Source organism: Phalacrocorax carbo, chromosome 5 (genome assembly GCF_963921805.1).
Source record: "Phalacrocorax carbo chromosome 5, bPhaCar2.1, whole genome shotgun sequence".
Lineage (NCBI taxonomy): Eukaryota > Metazoa > Chordata > Aves > Suliformes > Phalacrocoracidae > Phalacrocorax > Phalacrocorax carbo.
Window position 1 is genome coordinate 3,223,478 of NC_087517.1, and position 27,981 is coordinate 3,251,458.

Below are 27,981 nucleotides of genomic sequence, written 5' to 3' on the forward strand. Positions count from 1 at the left end.
TACCCCAAAGTGAATACATTTAATAAAACAACGCCAACAGGAGAGAGAAACAATCCTCTTCCCACCCCAGGGGTCCCCACCAGACCAACTGCAAACTCAGATGGCCTCCACTGACAGAACGAGCCAGGACAAAACTCGGCAAGTCATACACCTTTCTTTTTTTTAGATCAAAAAAAACCCACCAAACTCTCTTTTGCTAGGAATGTTGTTCCCGCTATCAGCAAATGCACACAGCCCCCTGTTCTTTCCCACAAATGAAAAGAAAGAATCTCCACATGGCTTCATTTGGTTGTTGCACCATATCTTGACACACTAAAGACAATTTGACAGCGGGGTCAGTAGTCCTAGATTATGACTTCTAACCTCTCCTGTACTTTGCAACGTACACGACTTGCAGCAGCAGAGTCTCAAAAGCATATTTACAAATAGCTGAAAAGCCAATAACAAATCTTATATGCATTTTGTTTCCATTAACGTACATGCTTTTTGTCATGCTTGACATGGATGAGGTGCAGGATGCACAAATGTTGTCCTGAAGACAGCTGAACCCGCTTTTCCTCCTGCCCGGCTTTCCTGCTGTCCCTCCAGCTGCTCGGGTGCTTCCATACCATGCTGGAACTCTTCTTTCACAGATCAGGCCGAACTGAACCCACCAGTTATGATTCATATTATTTTATATAAAAATATTTGTGTTGACACCAAGATCGTAAGCTTTTCCGTTCCTCTAGGAGCATGGCATAAGCAGCTGAGGCACTGTACAAATATTTTAATAAATATACGAACGGCGTAAGAAGCAGAAGAAAAGGACTTTAAGATGAAACTGTTACCCAAAGCCTCAACCTCATTAGGAAAGAAGAAATTTAATGCAGCAAGCACACCAACCGTTTATATTTTTGCCTCATGATACTTTATCACCACATAATAAAGTACCTTCTTTTAAACATGATATTATGCCATTGTTTAAAATTAAATCCTCCAAAAAGAAAATAACATAAACTTTTCTAAACTATGTCATTTCTTATTTAAAAATTCTTGGCACAATCCTCCATAACTGGCAAATCTTGATTATTTTTAGCTCTCATGCAGGCCAACTGCTGCCACCACAGTTGACAGGAGGAGGACTCAAGGACTGGCGTCCAGCACAGAATCTCTGCAGCAATTTTCTTCTTGTAGCCTGAGTGCAGACCACCAACGCTGGCGGCAGAGACATCCGTTTTCTCCTAAATCTGAAATATTACGTTGTACACCTGAAGTTCACCTAGAAATTAATCACCTCACCCAGGTACAAGAACACCATCACATATAAATGTTTTTTTCATTGTTAATCCTCAAGGATGAGATAATTGAAGACTCTTAAAGAAGCTAAGAAAAAAAAGGAGGGGGAGCGGGGAAAGAAAGCCTGTTGCTTCACAGTCTTCTCATCACTAACCTTTCTAAAGAGGGAGGTCAGGGAGTAGTTTTCACCACCACTGACTGCAGAGCCAATGGTTTTAACATGCTGAATTTTACTCTTTGCTTATTTAGTGGTGTGACCAACTTCGTCACCGTAGCACCTTCTATATTCTTTGCTTCCATCATCCCTCTATGGCGAGAGAGCCTTAATCTCCCAGTAAAATGATAACCGAAGTCATCGTATATACAAATTTCATTACTTAACATCTCCACAGTGCCTTACAAGGTGTTCAATATTGTTATGCTACAGAAAAGCCTGGCCAGCGTGTTCTACAGCAAGTATCCCGCCTGAAACTGGAAATGCTGAGAAAGTTAAAAATAAATTTAAATAGCGAAGGAATTTCATTTCACTACGCAACACGTACCATGCTGCCCGCTGAAGGCTGCCTCCCTCCTTCACCATGGAGGAATATTCATCACTGTGTTCCTCTAAGTAGTTCTTTCAAACGGATGTTGCTACTAATTAGAACTAGTAATTGTCCAATTCATTCATAAAGCATCGGGATGGTATTTTAATAATCCCCTGACACAGGACTCCCAAAGCAGAATTCACTTTCTGGAATTCTAATTCTATTCTTGTTAAGGTTAATAGATGGTTTCCCACTGAGTTTAATATAATTCACACTGGATCACTACTGAGTCTATATTTATATAAAATGCCCTACTATTTTAATCTGTTTGATAATTTTAACCATTTTATTTATTTGTCAATAGAGATCAAAATTCTCTAATAATTTAGCCTAGGATTGAATGATTTTTCAGAAAGCTTCAATAGATACCATGAAGTCTGTTTTTAAGGTATGTCTAAGTATCACGGTACTAAATCATCAAACATTCCTCTTATGTTTGGAAATATATATCACCTGCTGCAAGTAGCACTAAGGCATTAAGGCCAAACAGACACATGAAATAATACTAAGCTGCTTTAATGACAAACGTTCCAAATGTCATTGGGGAAAAAACCAAAGCGCCCGTGCTCTTAAAAGGCTAATGAAACTCACTTCTTTTTTGCAAGGTTTTCTGAAGCCTTATGAGTTTGTGAAAAGGCCAGAGATGAGAAAAATGCCTCAGACAATAGCTGATATATAAACACATCTAAGGAAGGCCTCACGATGTCTTAATGTATGTAAACACATCTGAAAGCTTTATGGTGATCTTGGGCAAGTATCGATACATATAATACATATCATGTATTGTTCTGGTCACTGCTGTGATCATAAAAATAATTATCCTTGCTGCAGAATTTGACAGAGCCAGATTTTCCCTGAAACCACATTTTGAACACCAATCTGTACTAAAATCTAAAAATATCAATGTCTATAATATTTTATATAAATATACAATATGCGCATTATATAATTACACAAAATAATAAAAAAAATCCTAATCCAAGAATCAAATAAAAAGGCACAGAAAGCTGGCGAGAGGAAAACGTCATTCTTAATCTGATTAATACTAAAGCAAAAATCTTCAACATTTATATATAAAAAAGTGATTTGACAACGGCCTATGACTACAGTGCACTGAAGCCTCCTAAGGTCAATGAGAAAGCTGTTCATAGAAGTGCAAACTCCGGACTGCCCTCCGAAAGGTTTGTGCGGGGCAGGTCGGCAATCAGCACTGCAAACCTGCCAGAGTCCTTTCAGCTTCTGACTCCCAGAACATCGTGCTGGACAGGCCACAAAGCCCACGCTCTCGAGCACGCGATGAAGGGATGTCCAGAGAGCTCAGTGCCTCCAGCTTGTTTCTGACCCAGGAGTAAAGCACAAGCCCTCTTGCAAGTCTCCCCTTCTTCGCTCTGGCAGAAGCAGCTGTGATGCCTTCAGGCCTTTTGCTGGAAAGCTGGCTCCTGCACTCTCTCACCAACTCCTCCTCTCGCTCCTCCACCTTCTCCTCTCCTCACCGCACTTTTGCTCTTGGATCTAAACCCTTACACATACCGAGCAGACAACCTGTCCTTAGCAGAGTCCTGAAACTCTTCTTCACCTCCTGACCAAGTCCTCTCCCAAACATGGCAGCACATCTCACCCCGACACCAGCTGAACTCTCTCTTGCTGTCCATCCTCCACGTGTGATTCTCCATTTCTTTGGTATCTCTCCATGGAGTCTCGTCTGGGGAAAACTCGTCCCAGTGTATTTCCTCAGCCCTCATCTAGGCTGGAGAAGCATAATAAGGAAAGCACACACCTGCCCTCCAGGGAGGCTGTTGATGATGTTAGAGCTAACTAGAGAGAGCTGCAGCTGGCGGAGGACACCGCTGACGGGTACAGTCACAGGCTAGTCTAAGCAAGTGATGGATATGGAAGCACTTCTAGTCACATAAGCCTTTTTCAGTTAAAAACCTAAAAATAGGAAAATACCTAAGCTGGTAGTTTGGCATGTAAAGGAAGAATGAGGACATTTCTCCTCATCCACACCTATTACCTGCTTCTTTCCAGCCTGGCACTAAGGAACTTTGTGTAGGAGGCCACGGTGGTGTTGGGCTGATGGTTGGACTTGATGATCTGAGAGGTCTTTTCCAACCTTAATGATTCTATTCTATGAGCTGTTCTCCCCAGAAGCAGGCCGGACCTCAGCAGTCCCACTGCCTTCCCGAGGCCAGAGCACATCCAACTCTGCCTCAACAGAGGTAAGATTTCACCCATGTGAGAGTATTTCCAAGTAAATGACCAAGCAATCCACAACGGTCCCTCTGGCAGAGCTAGCCTGGGTCGCTGGTCGGATTTCCTGATGCCACAAAAATCAGGATGAGAAAAACCAAGCCTATTTCCTAAAGCAGGATGCCATCCCGCTGTATTCAGTAAGAGTTTTAAGGAGGCAGCAGGTAGGGCTGCCTTAGGACTTGGGCATCAGCGGTGGTTTTGGCCACACCAGGCCACCCTCGCTCTCTGGCAGGCAGTCCCATTGCAGTGGTTTGTAATCGGAAAAAAAGCAGAACTCAAATTCAGTGGCGATGACTGCAGTATTAGCTACAGCTGACATAGACAAAGCATTACATTAAACATCTCCTACAGCAAGTTGATCATAACAGTCATCCGACAGCGGTAAGTTAATTAGATTCTGATACTTAGTTCGATATTCCAAAGATACTCGAGTGCATACTCAGCATTTGCAATACTGAAAGAGAGGTGGTGTAAGGCTACTGGGGAGGCAGTAAGAACCTCTGCAACACAGTTCTTAATCACAGGGAAAAAGAGTAATTCCCAGACCCTCACCCAAACGGCTGCCGATACCTTTGCACTCAAAACCAGCTGTTTGACTGTTTTTTAATTTTTTTTCAATTTGCGGATCACTACAAATAAAAAGTTTTATACCTTTCAGTTCCTATTTTAATGCAGCACTTTGCAATACAGAATTATGCAGGCTGTATTCCGCAGTACAGAATAACGAGTGGACAGAGGCATGTAACTGGTTTATTGGTCTGGTTTGCACACTTTATTATGCAAAAGAGAAGCGATAGTTTTCATCCGATAAAATATCATGTTGGTTTTACTCTGAGCAATTCACCAAGAAGAAAGAACAAGGCGGGTTCCCAAGCTAAAAGTTAAAGGTGCCGATGTATGACAAAGTGCCAGCTAGTCAAACTGCAAATGAAAAACCAGAGGAAACATCATGTCATTAAAAACTTATAATATATTTCAGTAAAAATACATTACACAGCATCATAAATTTACTATTTCTTTGGTTTACTGAGATAACCACATAGCTTCGGGGGGAAGAGGATGAAAACAAAGCTAGGAAGAATTGCCTTAGCAACCCTCCCCCATCAAAACACCCCCCCACCCCCAACACTTCCACAAACCTAAATGCTATTTTTTACTCCACATCTGCTATGTAAGTATTATTAAATGAGAAAAAGAGGGGACAGTAAAACCAAGCATTTAAAGCTGACAAGGTGTTTGCCAGTAAATCAACAATAGGACTAGGTAGCAACCAGAATTTTTAAATTAAATACACAAATATATGTTGAAGGATTAAAGGCACAAAGCTATTGCAACAGCAGCAACAAATCCTTTACAAAAATAATTGCAGAATTAACTCTTTTCTCTAAGATGGTTACATTGCAAAACCTACAACGTAAATTCAAAATATGAAGTGCATTAGGTTTCTTGCTTCTAAAATGTTTTTTTCTGGGGGGGCAATTCAATGAATGGCTGTGTTAATACTGTCATACAAAGATCAAGAAAAGTGCTTCATGTGTTAGAGCCGCTAACGAATGAATTTTGCTTGCCTCATCTTAGCCAGCTTTTCACATCAGCAGAGCACACAGACAAAAAGGACCTGAGAACAAGACTTTTAGTAATAGTCAACAAACAACTTGGTTACAGGTAAGTTTGTTTTTTTACGACAAGATTTAATGTAAAATTTCCTCCACCAACAAAAATCCCCCTTTCAAGCTAAAGAAACGACGCAAATGACAAATCATTTAAGGCCTCCAGTCATTAACAAGAAGTCAAACACTTAATTGCTTTGTAAGTTGAATAATTAAAAATATAAGTGTAATAGCAGTATAGCCTTACAATTTTGTATGGATATCAGGTGAATTACACAGTATCAACTGGCCTAATTTAACGACCGGATTTTTTCCTTCTTCACAAAACCCACAAGCTAGGTGTCCCTGTTCCTTCATTCCTAGCATGTTTTTCCACTACCCGGATTTAGGCTTAATATAAGAGAAAGTTTCTGACCCTTGAAGCTTTTGTTTCCTCTTCTGTACTCACAAATGCCTCCAATTCAAAGGTACGGCAGCTGGCAGGAAGGAGTTAATGGGAACTTCCAGATGACAGAATTCATTTCCCAAAGAGAGCAGGAGACATCCGTTCAAGGAGAAAAACTTTAAATTCCTACTGAATTACACTAGATTGAAATTGATGGGACAATCAGATCCTCTGGCAACTCCTAATCTGGTAGGTAAAAAGATTTCTATTCAAACCAAGCGCTGAGATATAACGGTGAGCTGAAGCCTAAGGATCAAAGCGCATCTGCATCTTAATGCCAACCTGCTTTAAATTTGACAGCTCTAAGAGTACACTTCCCAAACACTGGAAGCAGTGCTCAGTGGCCTTGGTCTGGCGCATAATAAACCTGACACGCGAGGTCCAACTATTTGGACTGCCTGATCTGCCAACTGTCTGCACCCATGGTTAAAAGTAATTGCATATAAAAAAAGTTGATTAATTTAAAAACTAAAAATGTTGATTAATTTAAAAACTATCTTTCAGGGGATGGCAGTATGTAGCTATGCCAATGCAGAAACTTTCGGTCAGCTTTTTTGAACACGTGAACGTGGAAACATGTGGCAAACACACCTAAACAGAAGTTGGGACCTAGAATAACCATGGAAAATCATACTTCCAGCCTCACCCTGGATTAACAAGATAATCAGCAAGTGTGATGATGAACAGGACCTTCACTTGATGAACTAAAGACCTGCAGTCACATCTTAGCGTAAGAGGATACCAACCAAACACAGTCATACATAAAGGCACAAAATTAAGCTATTATGTAAAATGGCAATGTGCACTAGTGCATTAGGAAATACCTATTTTAGCTACTGCTCAATTTCAGAGGACAGATGGAAACATTTAAAGTTTGGGTAACAAGAATTATTTCCTAATAATACCAAGATAGCCTGAAAAACAGGTAAGAATGCCTTTAATTCTCAGCAAACTGAGCTCTGTGCAACCTAATGTGGCTAGTTTAACACCCTGATCATTAATGATAAGATTTTAAATAGTTGAGTTTTCTGCTCTATGGCATCATCCAAAGCCTCCAACCAAATATATTATGAAGCTTCATAATATATTAAATGGGGAATACGCCAGCATACTCTTGTGACATTCTGCGTTAGCAGGTACAAATAGCGGTGCTCAAGTCTTTCCTCAACTCCAATAGCTGCAACCTGTTTGAGCGTTGAGTACTTCCAGCAACACGTATCTCATCTGAAGTTTTAGTGCTAGAGAAAGCGAGTCACCTTACACACAAAACAAGAGTCTCAGAGGAGATTTAGAAAGAAAGCCGGCTGCACTTTCAAAGAGCTAACACAAGCACTATGAAAACTAGCCTCCAAATCTGTTGTTATAATATGAAATGCCTAACCAAGCCACGATACAGGATATGAACGTTCCTAAGAAAGCTGTAATGCTGTAAAAGTTCATGCAGGTAATAGCTGCTGCTAAGTGGAATTATTAAATTAGTAATTTTTAAGTAGGGTTCCAAATAGTCAACACAAACCAGATACAGCCTTCTGAATTCTTTATTTTTTGAACTATAAACATGTCCTCTGCTAATCTACCAAAATTAAGAATCTGCTCATGCAGTTAGATCCTCATCTTGCGTATGAGGGCTTCACTACAAAGCAACATAAATTTACTCAAGGTACAAATTTATCCTAAAACACAACTGAAACTGTAGTAAGTGGAAAAAGTCAAATCAGCTGTCTGTAACTGCTGTAGGTCAGCCTAACGAAGTGCTCTATGGTAAATACAGTAGGGTAAAAAAGTTTATACTTCAGCACCTTCAAGTATTTTAGGCAGCAAATTAAAACAAGCAGTTTAAAACAAGGTTTTTCTTTAAACAGAACTTTGGTTTATTCTTCCAAAGATCCCTTAAATACAGAAAATATGAATTCACCTGCGCAGAAATAATACTGTACCCTAACATGCCTCATTATCCTCAAGAACTGTTGCTATACCCATGTACCAAAATATTTTATGTCAGTACTTCTTCCCACTTGATGTTACCAAGTCATTTTGCAGCAGAGCCAGTTTGACAGCACAGAGTAAACTATCCATTCTGCTTTATCCATTTTCTTCGTTGCCTTAGTCAAAACACAAATCCCCCAACAAACTCAAGTCTGCTGCAGACGTACACTGGATGGTAGCCTGGGCCTTTGCAGCACAGGTCGCAAAGATGAAAACACTAAATTTATGTACAGGAATTAAAGAGCGTAAGTCTTCCAAAGCAGTCAGTTTTCACACTGGTTTTCTAAACTCATCGAATCCCAGAGTCCTGAACTTTATGACCCGCAGACTATTTAGCATCTCTGTATAAATTTTCCTGGTATGTTTGATAGAAATGCGTTTTTGTAGCATGCTTTCCAAATGCCATTTACAAGTAAAGACGACTAACGCATAAAACCAACAAAAAGGAATGTAAGTTTATTTTACTCTCTGCTTTCAAAATTTTGTGCAATCAGCAACAGAAGACGACTTGGAGACTGCCACGTATGCAACTAGGTGTGAAGGGTCATACCGAGAAGGAGATCCAACACACCTTCAGAGCAAGGATTTTCTCTGCCCAAAATGACTGCAGACCCAGGTAGGGCCCGTTGCACTATAAAGCCAGTTTGAGACACAGGAGTTTTGAGAGCTGAAATAAACCAAAAAGCTGAAGAGAGAGTATTTTTTTTCTTTTAAATTTCCCACTGTTATAGAGTAGCACTTTTAGAAAACTTAATCCATGAAGCTTTTTGGAACTACAGCAAGACAATTTAACACATTATGCTACCCTGGAGTTTAGGTCACACATACTGACATCCTCTTTTGCATGAATTTTGATTATCCTTAGCATTATGTTATTTGACATTCATGGAATCATCTCAGGTTAAGCCAAATGGCAATACATTGCATCAGGTTGTATTTTAGTAACCTCAGCGCTGCAAGCTCAGCAAGCAATTCAGGATTTCAGTATTCTGTATTATTGCAAAGGCACTATATATACATTTATATACAGTAATTGTTATATCAACAGAAAAGTTTTTAATTGATTTACAGGCATAGCACTTAAGCAAATTATCAACGTTGATGCCTATCAGTTTGATTTTTCCTTTCTTTTTTCTTTTCAGCTGGCATTAGCACAAGAAGTTCTGGCATCGACTCTTTTCAGTTTGTGCACATTTAAAACCAGCGTTGATTTCCTGGGACAGCTGATTTAAAATTGCTATGTTCTCTTTAATTGAGAAAGGCTTACAAGAGGGCCATAAAGATTCCTATTAACCATTTGATTTCCAGCACCCTAGAGAGCAAGGCTTATTTTCTCTTCCCACTATGTACTAAAGTGACTTTCTCTCGGATCACTAAAAAGTGTAATAGGACTTCCTAGAGGCAGCGTGGCTCCTCCCCTCTCCGTCCCACATACACCATAAGCATGGATACCCCAGGATTTCTCCATGGCAAAGCCTGCTTCTTTCTGGGGGCTGGCTGGACAGCCATCTATCTGCTTCCTGTACTGGAGAGTACACAAGATTTCAAAACCTCTTTCACCTCCCCAAGCTCCCCAGAGCTCTCAGACCACTGCTCAGGTCTCAGCCTTTACAAGGTAGCGCTCACCTTCTCTCGAAAGCTGATAGCTGCTTTCAGCCACCAGCACCCTGGGGTGAAGCTGAAGCACTACAAGAGCTGCCCAGGGAAGTGGTTGCATCTCCATCCCTGGAGGTACTTAAAAGACATTTGGATGTGGTGCTCAGGGACATGGTTTAGTGGTGAACTTGGCAGTGGTAGTTTTAGGGTTGGACTCGATCTTATAGGTCTTTCCCAGACCAAATGACTCTATGATTCTGCAATGTGCTGATCGAATTTATGGCTGAGACCAAATGATCTGCAGCCCTGCCCAACCAAAAACCTAGCCAGAGAACAGTGATTTAAAAGTACTGTTCATGGAAAACAGTGAAAGAGAAAGAAAAGCACGTTAACCCACGAGAGAGAACTTGTGAGTACTGTACAAAGCTATGCACATATTTTGGATATGAGAAGGACCAGCTTTTTGTCCTGGTAAACCACAGATGCCTGCTGCACCCAATATCATCTCTGCAGACAAATCCTGACCTTGAGATTGAACTGTAAACAGGGATACAAGGACTCACTCCACTCACCGGTCCCTAAAGACATCTCTCCTTCACTGCTCTCCCTGAGGATGGACAGCACTTCCCCAGTTTCATACAGCTCAGCACACAGAAAGCCAAGGGACTGCATCGAGGACAAACTATCTGCTCTTCGCATGTCTGTGCAACCTCAGATGCTTGATCCTATTTAGCAGGGGCTTTTTTGTTTTCTAATTATCAACTTATACATCCTCTGAATCTCCTTTTTATTTGTTTTATTAAGTTGTTATTGTATTTTTGGATACAATAAAGTGCCAGGGAAACACCATTGTTCTAGGTGTAGTCTTTGTTTTTCAGAAGGGACAAAAAGGAACAGGCATCTGATTTATTTTTGGCATCTTTTGGTTTGAACTGTGATGCTAAACATATTCTCCTGTAATTTTTTTTTGCACAAAATGTGATACTGCTGTTCAGGTGCAAGCTAACAGTTACCAGATAGCTTTCTGGAATATTAATTTCATTTTAACAAAAACACATTAAGCATAAATAGTTTACAAGATGAAAAAGCAGCATGAAATTATGACAGCAACAAGAACTGACAGCATATGATGCTAAGGTAAAATATTTTGTGCCTATATAATGCACCAGATTTCTCTCTGCTCCTTAGTAAGGGCTCACTCCACCTCCTCCCGCTCTCCCTGCTGCCAGCCCCACCTCCCTTAGCATAGGAAACAATTCTTCAAACTGTGCAGAACAAGCTGAATGTCTATTACACCTAACTTAGTCATCAGAAATTACCTTGCTTTAGCGTCATATATATTATGTAAAACTCACCGTGTGCTGTTACTGCTGGGCAGGTCTGAGAGTCCTGCAGCCCAGGCATGACGTGCACGACCTACGGATACCCAACTGTTGAGGTATCCTACCTTTAACGGGGTGACGTTATCAGTTATCAAGCTTCTTTCTGGAAGCATTCTTCAGAATGCTGCAAAACCAGGTATGTTTTTTAAACACCCAATGAGTCCAAGTTTTCCCAAACTGATTTACTCTGTTCTGTCTCCTCCTGGATACACACTGATACATTGCACGATGGAAACGTGCAGTTGCTGGCAAAAGCCTCGGCATGATCTGGGACTTGAAGCACTGAGAACCACTGCCCACGCTATGCAAGTGTCCATCACAAAAGCACTAGCTGTTGATGTCCTGCTATCAAACGCTGTACTCACCACCACGCAAGTGAACCATCCAAGCAGTACTTCACACAGAATGGAAACCTTCTCCTGGTGAGTCATCAGGATTTTTTCTTTTTTTTTTTTTTGGCACCAGTACGGATCAGAGTAAATTAACAGACATGCAGGAAAGCTCTCCTCCTGCATCCCAAATCTCTAAAGCCGTTTTTGGGCTTGTACGCATGAACCGCTGAAACAACAACAGATGAAGAGACAGTTTGGTTCCTGAAAAGGACTGGGCAAAGGCCTTAAATCTTGTACTCCTGTCAAAATACATCCAAAGACATCATGTGTGAAATCTATTGAAAGCTAAGTGTTAAAAAATTAAATCAACCTAATTAGGTAGATGGCTAGGCCTACCATTCTTTATTAAGTAGTCATGAAATGTCAAAGGTAAAAAGCATACAGGCTCTAGAGATCAGCAACATTTGCATTTGAAACTAGACAAAGATCACGTTTTTGGGGGTGAGGCGAGTGAAAATTAGATAAAATGCACATTCTTCTAATGTTCAAAGGCTGCCCTGAAGGTGGAGGACATTTTTAGCCATTTTAGCATATTTTCTTTTGAAGCACAGATTAGGTTTGTGTTTTTATTGTACTCTTTTGCTTCCAAGCCTTCAAAGTATTAACTCGGTGTTCTCTGCTTTGGGCTTTCAGAGCTACATCTGTAGTTTGTTTTACTGTCAAGGCTTGAACTGCAGCGGACAAGAATAAGCTCAGACCACGCTGCCTCCATGGGGCCAACAGCCCATGAAGACAGGTAAGCGCAACCCACCTGAAAACGCGTGCTTTAAGTACCCGGGGCAAAGGGCTGCCTGTGCAGTCCTTAAAGGTCTCGTGTGGGCAACTGCACGGTCAGACACCAGTTTCTGGAGAGCTTTTCTTCAGCAGTCGTGGAACAGAGACCTTCAAGGAGTACGTGACAAATGCATACAGCATAGATTTGGACTGATCCAGATGTGCGAGAGATTGCCCCACCATTTACATTTGTCGGCCAAACCCTGAATCTAGTAATTTATTGAACTAAAATCGCCAACTTGCAGAAGTTATGGAAAAATCTACTAAAAAAATAATCCACACTTATTTCCTGTGGAAAACCTTCACAGGAGAACCCCATCAGCAACATCATCAATACTCCGCCAAAATATTTTTTACCTTTTATTAGAGCAAAAGAATCACGAAAATGAATGACAGAGCATTCAGACAGTGTTCCTTAATGCTGCCAACAAACAGCTTTTAGATGGGACAAAATACTAGGTGAGTTCAAGGACAGATAAAAATTTAACGGATACAGAATCTGTAGCCTAGAGCTCATATGACAAAACATGCTGCAAAAACACCGAAATGTGTCAGATCCAGAAGAAGGGCCAGGGATCTCAAATGAGATCCTATCCAAAATGTAGCAACGGAACACACTTCAATCAATACAGCGCTGTACTTTGTGAACAGAACCAAAATGCTTTTTCAGTTCTGCCATCAATTTCCGCGGAGCCAGGACCTAACTCAGACTTCAATAATTGCGTATGAACACTGACAGTATCCTCAAATCCGTCTGCTTTAAAATCACCTTTTAATCATCACTAAATGACCACGCTTATTTCAACGCTAAAACATACAATTCAATCCTAGACTCATGTTTTATAAATTTCTATTTCTACCGAAACAAATTGACTTTTGTTTCAGTCCAGTAGCTACTTTGTATAGTTTTATTTCCTCCCTTTAAGTGAATACATCCCATTATCGTAAATATTATATGAAATTGAATCTAAGCTAAAACTTACTCTAAGGAACACAGCCCTGCTATTGCAACACATAAGGAAGAAGCCGCAATCGCTCTTTGCCTCCCTTCCCTTCAGTCCGCTTGCCACCGAGTCCAGTTCCCAGACTGGTTTTAGCTTCTTATATACTTAGTTCTGGATTTAGGAATTGATCATGAAGGAGACAGTCAGACCCTTCTTTCCTTCCTGTCAAAAATGTAATCCCCCTGAACTGAACCCAAAAGTCACTTACAGCTTTAGCTGCTCCTCCAGAAGAGCTCAATAACGGGACAGGACAGACTGTGCCGGTCACAGAGCACCGAGGGATTCTGCCCAAGTCTGTACCTGAAGCAGAGGCTCTAAATATACAGCAACACAATTTTATCCTATCACAGAATTTTGGGTTTAACTACATATTTGGGGCAGCACTAGCCTTAATAAATGTTTTACCCTCCAAGAAAATCTCTGAATTCTATTCAACATCTACCACACTGTTTCCGTCAGCAGCCTGGGGATAAAGCAGTAAGGCACGTCAGGAGAGCCGCAACCTTGGTACGCGATGTACCAATTTCTGCGAGAGCACCATAGCAGAAGTATGCTGGGCTGTGTCTCTCAGCGCACTCTTGGGCGGATCGTTTTCACATAAATGGCTTTCAGAAACTTTTCCCAACTGGCATAATTTTATTCTTTTTGCAAAGAGTGCAAGGAAATGCTAAAGCGCACGTACAGCTGAGGGAGATGAAGAAAGCGTACCACACTGTAATAGCAGCAAGCAACAATACAACTGTGAAAGATTTAGTACAAATAAACAAAGAAAAAATACTTAAGTCCTTCCAGATGAAAGGTAGAGCAGCATTAATTTTATATAAAAAGCTACTTCTTGCTATTACAGGTAACTAAATATGGAAACGTTTTCTAGGTGAAATGATGAGCTCACCATCACTTCCAGGATTCAAAACAAGATCACGGACCTTTCGAATAGGCAAACTTTAATCCAGGTTCTGCAAAAAGTGATAGTCTGCACGTGCTGAAGGAAGCAAGAAAACAGTCGCTGTGGTCTATTCTGGCCTTTGGGCTTTACAATTCCCTTGCTCTCCCTTACGTGCCCAGGAAAAAAAACAAACCAAAAGCCTGTCTTGGGCAGGACAGTAAAATAAGCTGAGTAGATACAAAGATGGAAGACACAACCGACGAATCTCTGTCCAGTTGGAGGCCCCACTCCCACCTTCACTCAAATATATGCTTTTACAACAAGCAATTCTAATCTGAAAGCATTTTATCACTGATCAGCGCACTTTACTCTTCTGCAAAAGGACTTAAATATAACTTTGTGCATTAGGCACGTGTCTGCAGAGGCTGCTTCACTGGGGAAAGAGGCGGCCGCTCTGGGAAACGCAGCTTGTCTCTCTTCACCCCGCTTCCCAAATGAGCCCCATCTGATGCGGTGTGTGGTCTAGATCTCAGGACCTGGCTGTTTCAGTCTCATCAGCTTGCTCCCTACCCCCTCCCTGCAGCTGCAGCCAGGCTGGTTCATTTGTAATTATAAACCATCTTTTACTGTCTCAGATGGAATTTTAACTTTGCATTCCTGTAGCCCAAATCAAAACTATTCATAAAGAATGCGTAATTTTATATGTTTAGATAGGACAATTGTGATAATCTAGTCTGAGGGCATCAAACCTCATTTGGAAACATCTGTGACAAGCCAGTGACTTGGCCTCTCACATGAGAGAGGATTTCAAAACACCGTACCTTACGGCTGAACAACAGAGTCCCACACAGTTGTGACAGCGGACGTTTAACTTATTTCTCTTCAGTTAAACTGGGAATGACAAGCTTTTTGGTAAAATGTACCAGTACATCATCCTAAAGCTGTAACCCATTTTGCTAACAAGAAACTAGAAAGATCTTTCCTATGTCCTCGCAGGGCAAAAAAGCCACCATTTACAAGATCGTTTGTGGCGCCAAAATGAAACGTCAGTTTTCTGCTCGCATTGTGAACACAAGGCTCTTCTTTGAGAAGAGGGACTAAAAAATAAGCGTCTTTAGGATGGTACTCCCACCATCTTAAACAGGTAGGCAGAAGGTGATTTTGCTTTGTCATTTGAAATAGCACACCTTTTTTTAAAGATTTGAAATGTATTTCAGATTTTAGATCAACCAAATCCAATTTAAGGAAAAAAAAAAAAGAATAACAAAAATCATAATTTTTATGCAGGTACTACTACTTCATAATAATTTTCACTGAAAAGATATTAGAAAGAAGTCTTTTAAGTATGAACCAAACAGACAAAGCCAACTGAATTATGGAAGCATGTCTGGTAGTAACCACCAAATTTCATACCTTCATGCTGAGGAAGGTGCCTGGCTCGGTTTTCACTCTTCTCAATCTTTTGACACTGTAAATCAACTGGTTTTTACAGGATTTCAGGCATGAAGGTATCAGGGCTATCCACAGTCTTAATATTATTTATGCCAGATGGCAAAATCAACCGAATATTGGTAATATGGCATTTTTAAAGTAACATAATCTAAATCAGGGATTTCCTAACTTGCTACGCGGGAAGATATACGTTGCGCAGTTTCATAATATGAAGGAATTTGCTCTGTATTTTAAAAATGCCCCTTTGCAGGAACAACAGTTTTGTCTACCAGCACCTGTTCCAATTAATTGTTTTCCAAAGATCACAACCAATTTTCATAAGTATTAACTTGATCAAGGCATGTGCATAGATTTCTGTTGATATAACAGTTAAAGACAGTTACTAAGACTTTTACACTCTCAAAGGTGTTAGAACGATATAGGAATAAAATGATCTACTGATTGATCTTCTGGACAGACAAAATAATATACTATATCATCCAAGCTAATGTTGAATTCATCGTGTTTTTCAGCTAGCGGCAGTTATCTAATCTTCTGCAAGTCAACAGAAATACTGCCATTAAACTACTCTGGTAAGGTTTTCTTACTTTCTTCAGCTGTGAAAATTCATACCACACACAAGATACTTGAAAACTTTACCAAGATTGCCTGAATATATTTGGGGTTTGTAAGCCCTTAGGAAGGCCAAAAGTTGGCATGTAACTAATGACCAAGTGCTCCCTTCCTCTTTCTAAAAAAATCAAGACCTTCATTCTGTGTTGTTCTTAACTCCTTACAGAGATGTTGTTTGGGAACATGCAGTGTTATTTATCCACTCTGGAAGACATCGCACTCCTCCACATCTACAGAATGCAAAAGCCAAGGACTTTGACTAATGCCAGTATCTTATCTGCTGAATTTCCTTTCAGACTCTGCAATACTGTTTCTTCTTCACGAGATGAAATTGTGTAAAAAAACCATCAGAAGCATGTGTGTCACGGGGATATATTTAATTCTATACTATGAGAATACAATACAAACTGAAAGCTACTACATGAGAACTTCATTCAACACAGAGTATCTCCCAGTCAGAACACCTACATGTCAGACTATTCCAGGCTGTCATTATGCCTACTGTCAACTGTTCATTTGCCTACAGAATCTATCCTATGAAAATGTCACTTGCCGTCACTCAAATACTTAAACTATGCTTGAGACAGAAAGAAAATTCAAAGAGAAAAAAAATATATATGTACACATGAACCAATATAAACGGCTACACTAGAAAAATGTATAAAACTTCCAAACAAGAATTAGTACTGTAAGCAAAAATGCTGTGTTAGAATTCTTTAGGTGAGTTTAAATTATATACGTTGTAACACACATAATAAAAATCATACAGCTTTTGTTCTGCTTTTATCGATGGTGCACCCGTGGCCAGGTTTCCTTCTCCATTTTGTGTTCCCGTCATCAGAAAAGCAGTTAAGCGAGAGTTCTGTCACGTAGCTACCGTCTCATAAACTATTGTCAAATTATACACAAGATTCAGCAATGAACATTTGCATTTATGTATCAATAGTATAAACATAATATCATGTTTTCTAACATCTAATCAACATACATCTCAAAGACATCACAGTTACTTTGGAAAATTCCTGCTGGGATCTGTCTCTTGAAGAGTTTTAGTTCCCGTATTAAGGACACAACAGATGGATGGAAGCGACCAAAAAAAATGTGGTATTTGAACTTTTCATGATACTTTTCAAATGGAGAATTTAGCTCACCTGCCCTTTTCCTAAGCTCAAGTATTTTTGCCCCCACTCTCACAAACTTTCATACACTGAGGATAAAAAGCAAAAGAAAGTTAATGAATCCTTTGAAGTGATATAATCTCACTTTGGGAGATTAAGTTAAAGCCAACTGTGGCAGCTACTGAGCCATCTTGGTGAAAATCTTACCTCTCCTTAATATTTTTCAGGAATGCAGTAAAAAAGCAAAATAAACATTCCGTTCTGAATGACAGCTCTGGAGTATCACCACAGGTTTTCAGAGGAAGAGTGGCTCTTTTCTTGAGAAACTTTGTGTGAGCTTGAATTTAAAAGCACCACTGGTTTTAATTTAAAAGCATTTCACTGAACTGGGATCCTTCTAAGAAGAGACAAAGATGTTTGAGGTTCACTGAGCTGAATCAGCAGAAACTAACTGGGGTGGCGATCTCCCTATAGCAGAGATATGCTGATAGAGGCCAGTCAAGAATCTGAAGAATGACGATGCCTTGTTTAAAGGTAGATCAATAAATGCAAGAATTAGTTTAATTTCAAAGCTCTTATTTCTCATTGTAGAAAAGGTGTTGTGGCTACACTTGTAGTATTGCAGCTCCTGGTGGTACAAGGCCAGATGAGATGTGGATAAACACTGGCGATCCAAGCTGAATGTGCCAACTTCAAACCAGGGCTGTACGCAAAGCTATGGGAGTGCCTCGAGTTCAGCCCTTCCCACCTCTGCCTTTACAGATGTAAATTCTTGTTTAACTGGAAACGACTGCAAACAGCTGAACACAGAGTCAAGGAAAGCTCCTGCGCCCTCTCCCCGCACAGTATAACAAGGACAGAAACAAGTAGAAAAGCCGACTTGGCCAGGCCTTTGCTGTGGGGACACCTGTATCTGGGACAAGCGTCCCCTGGTCAGAATCACCGGCATCAGTTATCCAAAGCAACCACTGGCTGATGAACCACAGCACAGACATCTCTTTTTTATTTTATTTTATTTTCGCTTTCCTTAACCATTTCGATAGATTTTTACCATGACAGTGGGCCTCCGAGGATGTGAATTTATAGTAAGGGGAAAATAAAACAAAATTGAATAGCAAAATGGAAAAAAAACCCACCTTCACAACCTCTCAGGCCATCTTCAGGTAAAGCAAAACAATGGTTTCCTAGGCCTGCATTAACAGCTAAATTTTAAATTTGCTAACCTTGAGCTTCTTTTTTGAGCACTGTTTTTTCAGAAGGAATTATAAAACAAAAATCAAAGATCTGAATTTGGTTTGGTGTTACAACAGAAAAGAATAGTTCAGTTTATTGTAGATAATTCATTCTGACCACATTCTTCCTTTAAATATTTTGTGTCATTAACAAATAATGACAGTAGCTCTATTATCTGTTATTTTAAACCCAAAGCTCTTTAAGGAAAAACAAAGATTGTGTGGCTTTTTCTTCATAGAAATTGCTCGATGTATTACATGAAGGCAGAAGGATGGATATTTGTAAAACTCTAATCACGAACTGAAATAATAAAAAACCCCAAAACTTTCTGGAGACATCCAGGTTACCGTGGCTGTATGAAGCCTTAAACGACTAATTCAGCAGCTGTGTGCGTGTATGCCTAGCTTTGCTAAGAAAAATTAGATATTGAAAAGGCAAATTTTCATGGTTTTGCTATGATGTTATTAATTTTAAAGAGAGATGTACTGCAGTATCCAATACTTTTTGCATTATTTAAATATTTAAGTTTGAAATAAAAATTAAACCACTCAGCTTGATTAATTCAGTAACAACAAAAATGTGCTGGCAGTTTTTACTTTTGTTCAGGGTGCCCTCTGTCCTGATTTTTCAAAATGGAAAGCCCTTGTAGTTTGCAATATTTATTTACAGTGTCTGCTTCTAGAAAAAGTTCAAAATGTCAGCCCATATTTTATTTGAAAATTGTTTCTGAAGGAACAGCTGGAAAAGAAATGGAGACCATTGAAAACAAACTTCTTGCTCTGGTGAAATGTGAAAAACTTGGCAGAAGAGGTACAAAATTTTCTGCTAAGGCAGAGAATGACCTATCAAATCTATTATATTTAACACATACTCTATAATTTGGCTCTAAAATGTAGCTAAAATTAGTGATATTGTAGGGCAACATTATAGGAATATCTTCCCCCCCCCAAAAAAAATCCTCTAAATTATATTTGTAGAAGTAACTTTCAAATTAAGTAGGTTTCCCTTTATTAAATTTAAGAAAGTAGAATCAGTTTATGTCTTACATTAGAGAAAGTAACTTGGGATTTCACAAAAACCCAACCCTTTCATATTAAAAGATGAGAGAGAGACAGAAAATTGACCGTTCTCAGAAAAACATTAGGGTTTCAGAAAAGACAATTGGGCTCCTTGGTTTTAATGACAACCCAGGAAAATTTGTCCATCAATCCGGACTGCAGACTGCTTTAGGGAGAAAAATGATGCAACATGACACTGCTCCTTCTCTGTCTAGAATAACTACAATCACAACATTAGTAATGACACCGTTCTAAGACAAACTATTTAGAGACACGCTGCGTGTGCAGCGCCAAGTCATATGTTATATACTTCAGTATAATTAAACAACCTTATAAATTCTGAAGTTCGGATAGTGAGCGGCCCAGTTCTGCGCAGAGATGTATCATGAGTCCCAGAACTACGCAGTTCAGAAAGTTCTCTAAGACTACATGGCTTGCAGCTGGAGATGGCACAGGGGACTAAACACATCTATCATTTTATCGCACAGTCTAAAATTCTATCTAGCTACGAGAATTTTCCATGTACTGTTTCAAAGGATAAAACACACGAAACAGATGTAAGCCTCACTCGTCCTCCTGAAGTCTGCATAACCAGCTTTCTGTTTTATTAAAGCTCCATTTCTCTGATATGTTTTTGCACCCTTCCAAGCGATTAACAAGACCAAAAGATATTATGAAGACTTGTATCATTCTGGTTTCTTTCACAAGCTGAAATAACTAATACAAATCAATAAGTGCCATCTCAGTTTTTGGATAAGGAAAATCTATAGCGTTCATGCTAAAACCACTATATGCATATTAAAAATTCCCATGAATACCAATGTGTTTTCTAAACAGAATTTAAAGCTTTTTGAAACATACAGTTCTGGAAACACAAAATTTCAATGCACGTACGCGCTATAGCAAGGACACCATTTGGCAGACGGCTGATCTTTGCATTACGGTTGTGCGTAACCTTCCTCGCACAGCACCGAGGCAGACTTGGCTCCCCCGTAGCACTTCTCAGTCACGCCGAAGTAGCTACAAGGCTGTTGTACTGAAGTTGACTTGCATCAGCTGACTCAGAGCATGGGCAGAAAGATGTGTAACCTTCAATACCCATCTGTGCAGACTCACCCTGAGAGAAAGGGGTGCAAATCTGGAGCCAGAATAGAACTGTAGGTCTGGAAAGTAAGTGAAATGAGGGAAGACTGGTACTATGTGAGAATAGATAATGAAATTGAAATAGGAACTGGCTAACATTAGAAATTACTTGGTCAGGGAGAATGAAAAAAGAGATGCAGGACATGAGCCATACAAGGAACTAGGATATAAGTAAGAATGGCTGGATGTGAAACTGAGAACCAAAAAGAATGAAATCATGGCTTCAAAAACCGACGCCTACATCAACAACCCTTGCAATTCCTATGCTTTTCACGGAGTATCACTGCTCTCGCTTTTCTGTCTCTAAAGAATCTTCACAGAGCACCCCTGTACTGCAACTACTGCAAGAAGTATACAAAGCCCAGCAGCCCACCTTAAGAGCTGGCAAGGGAAGCTCGTAGAACTGAAAACATTTCTGCAAAATAACCTGGGCTTCAGAGACTGGGTTTTGCCAGGAAGTCTGAGAGAAAACCTGTTGCTAAAAGGTACAGTAAAGCATATAGGCAAATTCTTAATTCTATCTGCAGAACAGGGTTTGAAAATTATATAGTACAGAAGATCTGGAACCACACACAGAACAACTAAAAATACTAGATAGCTGCATGCTGATTAAATGCCATCTATTTAATGCAAGGATTTCCTTCTATGGAGAAAAATAGCATGTTATCCTGTAATTAACGGCTGCATGATAATGTACAAGGTGCAAATGGGTGAACCAAGGTCACTAAGGTTTGGGAGTATTAGACTGCAAGCACAGTAATGCGTATTAAATACAAAAAGCCCTTGCATTTAAAAATAGATCGAATGGAATAGAAACAGTGTCTGCACATACCTATACAGCTGTGAACATTTTAGTACTGGTAGTCAATAGAGTGCAAAATAAAAACCAAGATGCCAAGAACAAGACCTACATGGTTTTTATTGGATTTCACAGAAGCATTCTGAGGTTTATCCACATGCACATATGAAAACTTTAAGGAAATAACCAGTAAAACATTAACTTTATAGAAATAAATACTTTTCCTGTCCCAGTTTTCTCCCCAAACAAAAAAACGTTTCTTCTTAACCCAAAGGCAAACCTTGATAATTATTCACCCAAAACATTTGGTTTTCCTTTACCAAATGTTGCAGGTCCCCATTTTAGAACAAATAAAAACATACCTAAAGGTTAATGCTTGAAGGAAACAGTCACAACAAAACAAACCCAAAAATTTAACCTCAATATGGCAGGGGTATAAATAGTCCCTCTCAGCTCAGCAGTGTTTGTCTTTTAAATGAAAAAGGTCTTCCATTCCAGGGGTAAAAAGAAGAAGGAAAAGTAAAAAGAAAAGACAACTGCCTTAATTTCTTTCTTAATTTGAGCTTTCCTCTAACAAACAGCTACCACTTGTTTCCTTATTTTAGGTCATGTAATTCAGTTATATGTGCTGCGCTTTTTAACTCTTTCCCATCTGCTGCTCTCTTACAGCATCCTCTGGGAGCTGAGAAAACCTAGAACGATGCAAGACCCCGATGGAACCAGGGCTGCATCAGCTCAGAGATGCCGGCCAGCGGCCACTGCTTATGGCGATACACTTGAGTAACATAATGTTTTCGTGCCCTTGTTAAACTTGAGATGGAAAAAACCTCAGAAAAGTAGAAAGAGTTTCACAGGAGGCTCTGACTTATGTAAAAAGATACCGAATGGGCAGTGAAACAGAAAAAACATTACAAACATGACAGAAATGAGGTACTTCATTTTTGTAACGCAGAAGTGAGAGACAGAACTCCGACCCTGCACGTCCCAGCCCGGACGCTCCATCAGGCCGGCTCTGGGCTAACTAGGCAGTTCCCATAATCTTCTATTTGTACTGCTTGAAAAATATAAAGGTCTGCAGAAAAAGCCCTTTCCCAGAAAATCACGGCTGCCCAGACGTGCCTAAAGGAAGAAAGTTAGTTCTGACCACTGAACAAACTTTGTACTAAGTAGATTGGTTTTCACTGTGTCGCATCACACAGTGTTGCACTGCAGGTGAAAAGAATATCAATAGGGCCAAAGCATCCTAACAACACAGTAAGTTTTTTTTTCTTCAAAAAACAGCTAATGAGAGCTATTCAAAGTTCAGATCTGAGAACTAAGTAGCTTATTCATGAACTTATCCATCCTCTTATTCAACAGCATTTTACATGCTTCATTTTGAAAAGTCTCGGATGAAGTTGCTGTATTCAGAAGTTCAAAAATGAAGCTGTACCCTCATTTTGGACCTGTCTACTAAAACAAAGAAAGGCAAATATGTAAATTCCTAGTGAATTAAAGTGCCCCATTAGGAGTTCAATTATATTCTGAAATTACGTCTTAATTGATTTGCTCATAGATGAGCTGTACAGCTAACCAAAAATCTACTGCCATATAATCGTCACTAAATTTCAGGTATTGCCACACATTAAATTAACAGCAGATGATGAGTGGGAAAATTAGCTCCCTTTCCAGATCAGAAAAAATTCTTTCCATACTAGAGTGCTTTATGTAGTTAGTTTTAAAACAGAAAAAAATTATGCACAAACAAAACTCTCCTGAATACCTAACATTTCTTTTGATCAAAAGTCCACACAAAGTAAACAGCACAAGCAGAGCGCACAGCAGATTCATGTCTCTAATATCTAATTAAAAAGAAGTCACATTTCTAAACTCTCATAGAAAACTTCAAGAGGTTCACTGCTGTTTCACTTTGCGTGTTGCTGCTATTTCTTTTCCACATAACTTTTGGGTTTTTTGAGTAGTAAATCCATACCCAACTACTTTTCAGATTCTGACACATAAGGTATTCCTGGTTATCCTCAGTATAACACACAGATATTGCAAATGACCTTGTGGTATGAAAAACTCATGAGAAAGAAAGAATAAGGAATAACATCAAATACAGAAGAAACAAGCTAAGGACTCAGATTCTTGTAACTAAAAGGAGGAAAAGAAACCGAGCTCCTTCCATAGACCTTATTTTTCTCATTAGTAGGATAAATAAACTTGCTAAAAAAAGTTAAAACTTTTAAAAGTGAAGCCAGGCTCCTGAACTCCAGCTGCTGTTCAGTTTTGGTTATTCTGAGGACAAAAAACTATCTAACTTATTACTTCTACGCAAATGCATAACAGAATATTTCACTTACCTTTGCTGGCCAAAGGGAACAAATTTCAAAGATCTTGTCTGTAAATGATATATTCTTCAATCTTTACGCCTCCAATGACCACCATCGTCAATAAGGATCTGAAGAGAAACACCACAAAGCAGTACATAAGCCACATTAGTTGCAACTAGACTTAGATTTCAAAATTGTATTTCTTTATTAAGAAAGTACAAACTCAAATTGCACATTTAATACAATACACAAATTTATTAGCTGCTGTTAAAAACAAATAGACAAGCACCAGAGCCATTAAATGGGAAGGCATTTAGCTACTTGAGGCATGCTACAATTACTCGCAGTAGTGTATTAAAGACTAAATGCACCAGGCTTGGGAAATTCAGTGCTCTTGTACCAAAATAACAGCAGCAGCATTGAGATATATTGTATTATAAGGACTGACAGGTTATGGAAAGTTAAACCACCTCCCTAAACTTTGAAAAGCTAAATTAAAAATAACTTTAAGACAATGTCCCTCAAAATGCCAGTTACGGTTTCAAAAAAACCCCACATTATCCAACGGTACAACCATACAGTATCATTTATTTGTGCTTTTTTATTTTTGTACTGTAACTATGGAAATATGAATTTAAAAGTTTACTATGCTTATGGTAAGGTCAGAATCAAATGAACGAGTCTATGTATGTACTTCCTTTGGAATCAACTTATGCTAAAATGCCCAACAGCTACAGGGTTTTTTTTAGGTCTCAACTTCTTTCATTAAACGAGAAACCACTTGTCTATTATAACCACAATAATCTTCCATAGAGTAACTGAGGTCGCCAGGGACCTCTGCAGAATGTGTGGTCCACCCCGCCCGCTCAGGCAGGGCAACCTAGAGCTGGTGGCCCAGGACTGTGCCTAGCTGGACTTCAGACATCTCCAGGCATGGAGACTCCACAGCCTCTCCGGGCAACCTGGTCCAGTGCTCAACCACCCTCGCAGTAAAAAAGGTGTTCCTGACGTTCGGAATGCTCTCCAGGGCAGAGAACATCAGGACATTTCCTTAATGAAGGAACCTGAAAGAGTAGCGGTGTAACACGAGACAGGGAGTTTGACAGCAGCCCTAAGTCAGTATAAATAACCCTTAGGTACATGCTGGATGCTATATACAAAATTATATACTGGTTATACTGGTCCCTGTATAACCTAACATACGCTGCAATGCTTTTGAAATCTTTTAGTCCTCATTTAGCAACAGATGCAATTAACTAGAAGATGAATCAAGTCAAAAAGCTTTTGTCCTGTAAACGATTTTCCCCTCTACTCAGTAGATTGCACCTGGTTTAGACTTTCTCAGATTACAGCGGTATCCAACTCTGAGCAAAGGAGAGAACCTTTTGCTGACTCCTGGCAGTGTACAACCACAGCAGCAATCCAACTTGGGTTAACACAAGCTACTAATTCATCTTGAATACCTGTGGTTTTTTTTTTAAATGTGATTTATCTATTTACTCATTTATTTTTTTGCAGGCTTAGAACATCTAACTGCCAGCAGTCAGGACGTGTGGGGGGGTGATGGGATCACCAGGTCACTTAGCAGGCTCTGTGGGCAATTTATTGCTGCTTAAAGCCATAATAGTTAAATACCTCTAATAGCAAAACCACTAAGTTTTTGCAGTTTGCCTATATCAACGCAAAAAACAGTTTCATCTCAGCTTTATGATAATTCTTTATCTGCATTGTCTGTGTTTGTTTATTCTGAAGTCAATCCACACCCCCACAACTTCCGTCACCTGAAAATAAATACCTTTCAAATCAACTTCTGCAAAATAGCAAGTTATCGAATACTTAAACGGGTACTCTGCTCTTCCTAGTGCTTCCAAAAACTTAAAATCCGTGTAGCAAAAATAACTGTCAGATCAGTCTCTGAAATCAAATTGCATAGGCTATACCATGATTATGTTAACTGTCTTTTTCTAATGAAAAAACTGAACAAGAAATTGGATGTACACTGTGCCTTGATGCTTGCCAAACTGAGAGTTGATGGATCGGTATGGGGAAAATATTCCAGATACAAAATGACCCTATTGAAGTATTAAGAAGCTGCTGCGTAGGAACGGAAAGCGATGCTGCACCAGCAGACTGCCGCTGCATTTTCAGATATGGTTCAAGACAGGGTAGAGAGGCAGGAGAGGAATGGAAAAAAGCATTTCAAATAATCTAAGGCTGATGAAACACCTTGAAGGGCACAGAAGTAGTCTGTGAAACAAACAGGCGCGCAACAAGTTCTGCTGATAAGCTGCTCAAAGTCACTAAACAACCCAATCTAAGACACCAAATGTTGCTGCATTAAGGTACGCCATGTGAACATTAAACCCAAACCAATTATCCTGAATTCAACAGGTCTACGCCTTGTGCAGTCACGATCTACGCTTCTTTTGTTAGCTATGCTTGGCTTTGGCTGTACTTCGCTTGTTTTATATGCCAAACCAATAAAGTCAGAGGAATAAACTGGTACGGAAGCCAAAGCAGAACCCTTCGACAGATTTGTTTAAGAAGTTCAGCACGGAAGATGCTTATCAGTGGTTACAAACCAGAAAGCACACCTGCTGACAGGGACATCTTCAAACCAAAGATGCACTGAGAGCGGGAGTAAAACTTTTTTTTTTTTTTTAATTTAAAGGGAGAACACATAATACAGAGCAACTACAGGGACATGAATGCAACATTTCATTGTGCCATTTTAAACAATTATTCATCAAAGTGGTTCAGAGTCTGTGACTTGTTTTCCCTGAAAGCGACTTTGCGCATGTAATTCGGTGTTGGGGCTTCCAATCGCTTGTCCTTCAAACTTAGCATTGCCGTTTCTTAAGAAGCTGAATCATACCCAAACCTCCCCAGATTTTTAAAGTGCCACTGAAAAGATTTTTTTTTTTGCCTGACAATTAAATCATTCTCATTTTGCCTTTTGTGTCAATAGATATTTTATTTTTTTGTTGGCATTGAACTGTACAACTAAAATCCAGATATGTAAGCTCTCCCCCCAATTGCAGATGTTATTTCTGATCAGATTTAATCATCTTTCTCTCATACGTAACAACTGCAATCGTTGTAAAGGCATCATTGATTTTGTTCTCAAAACCTCTACGCTTTCTCAGAGGAGTTTTAACATTGCATCACAGGGAAAAAGTTTCTTCTCTGTTAAACCATATTTCAGAGGAATCTTCTAAATCTCTGGGGACCTGTTTATTTTGCTCAACAGCACCCAAGTGTTTCATCATTTTTTTTTTTCATATGGTTTTATGATCATCATCCTAACAGCCAGGAGGAGTCACTATGATCTCATCTTCAATTAATGTGAAGTTACCAACAAAACTAGAACAGCCTCTTTTTAGTAACACATTATCTTATTTACAATACCTAATCCCGGACACAGAAAAGACACAGTTACATGGCCCTGGAAATAAAGGGACAGTCATAAAGAGACTTAAACCAGATATTTTCCATCTTGAATAAAGTCTGTGTTCTCTCTCTCTCTCTCTCTTTTTTAAGTCTCTAGCACCTTGTTTTGAATGTTGTTCCTCTAAATATCCTAGAGTATGAAGAGTTGGTTCTACAAGATTCTGCGTCCTAGTCTGGTGCCAACCCACAAAACGTATGTCTCTGCTCAAATATAAGAATCTGTTTTGAAATTTTTTTTTTTCATTTCTTCCTGGACTGGGGACAAAACATTTATTTAGATACAACTTAACATTTAGTATCTTCAGAGATATGGAACTTTCTAAATCCCAAATATATTCTCATTAATTTATTCCCTAACAGTAACTTTGAAGAAGCTAAACTGTCTGAACACATGACAACAATCATTCAAAGTAAATGCTGAAAAATCATTGGGGAAAAATAATAAATTGTTTTTAGACATTATTTTTTACGCTCGTGGGTGCTACTAAGTCTTAAAACCATCAGATTTATTTTTAACCTAAATATTTTATTGCACAGCTATGTAAAAACATCAATATGTTTTTCTAATGTCATTAGCTTTCCATTTATTCTCGCTGTAAACAGCTCTTGTA

At 39.3% G+C, this 27,981-nt stretch overlaps 2 protein-coding genes across 8 annotated transcripts in view; one reads left to right on the plus strand and one right to left on the minus strand.

Moving 5' to 3' along the window:
• The window catches only part of ORC4 (origin recognition complex subunit 4), a 445,415-nt gene that overhangs the window by 346,894 nt on the left and 70,540 nt on the right, over positions 1-27,981 (plus strand). The gene's annotated exons all lie outside the window — the stretch shown is intronic.
• MBD5 (methyl-CpG binding domain protein 5) overlaps positions 1-27,981 on the minus strand; it is a 145,888-nt gene that overhangs the window by 68,813 nt on the left and 49,094 nt on the right. For all 7 annotated transcript variants that reach the window (XM_064450971.1, XM_064450970.1, XM_064450969.1 and 4 more), the window contains exon 2: positions 23,951-24,048. The gene's annotated coding sequence lies outside the window, so the exon portion shown is untranslated. The remainder of the gene's footprint in view (positions 1-23,950; positions 24,049-27,981) is intronic.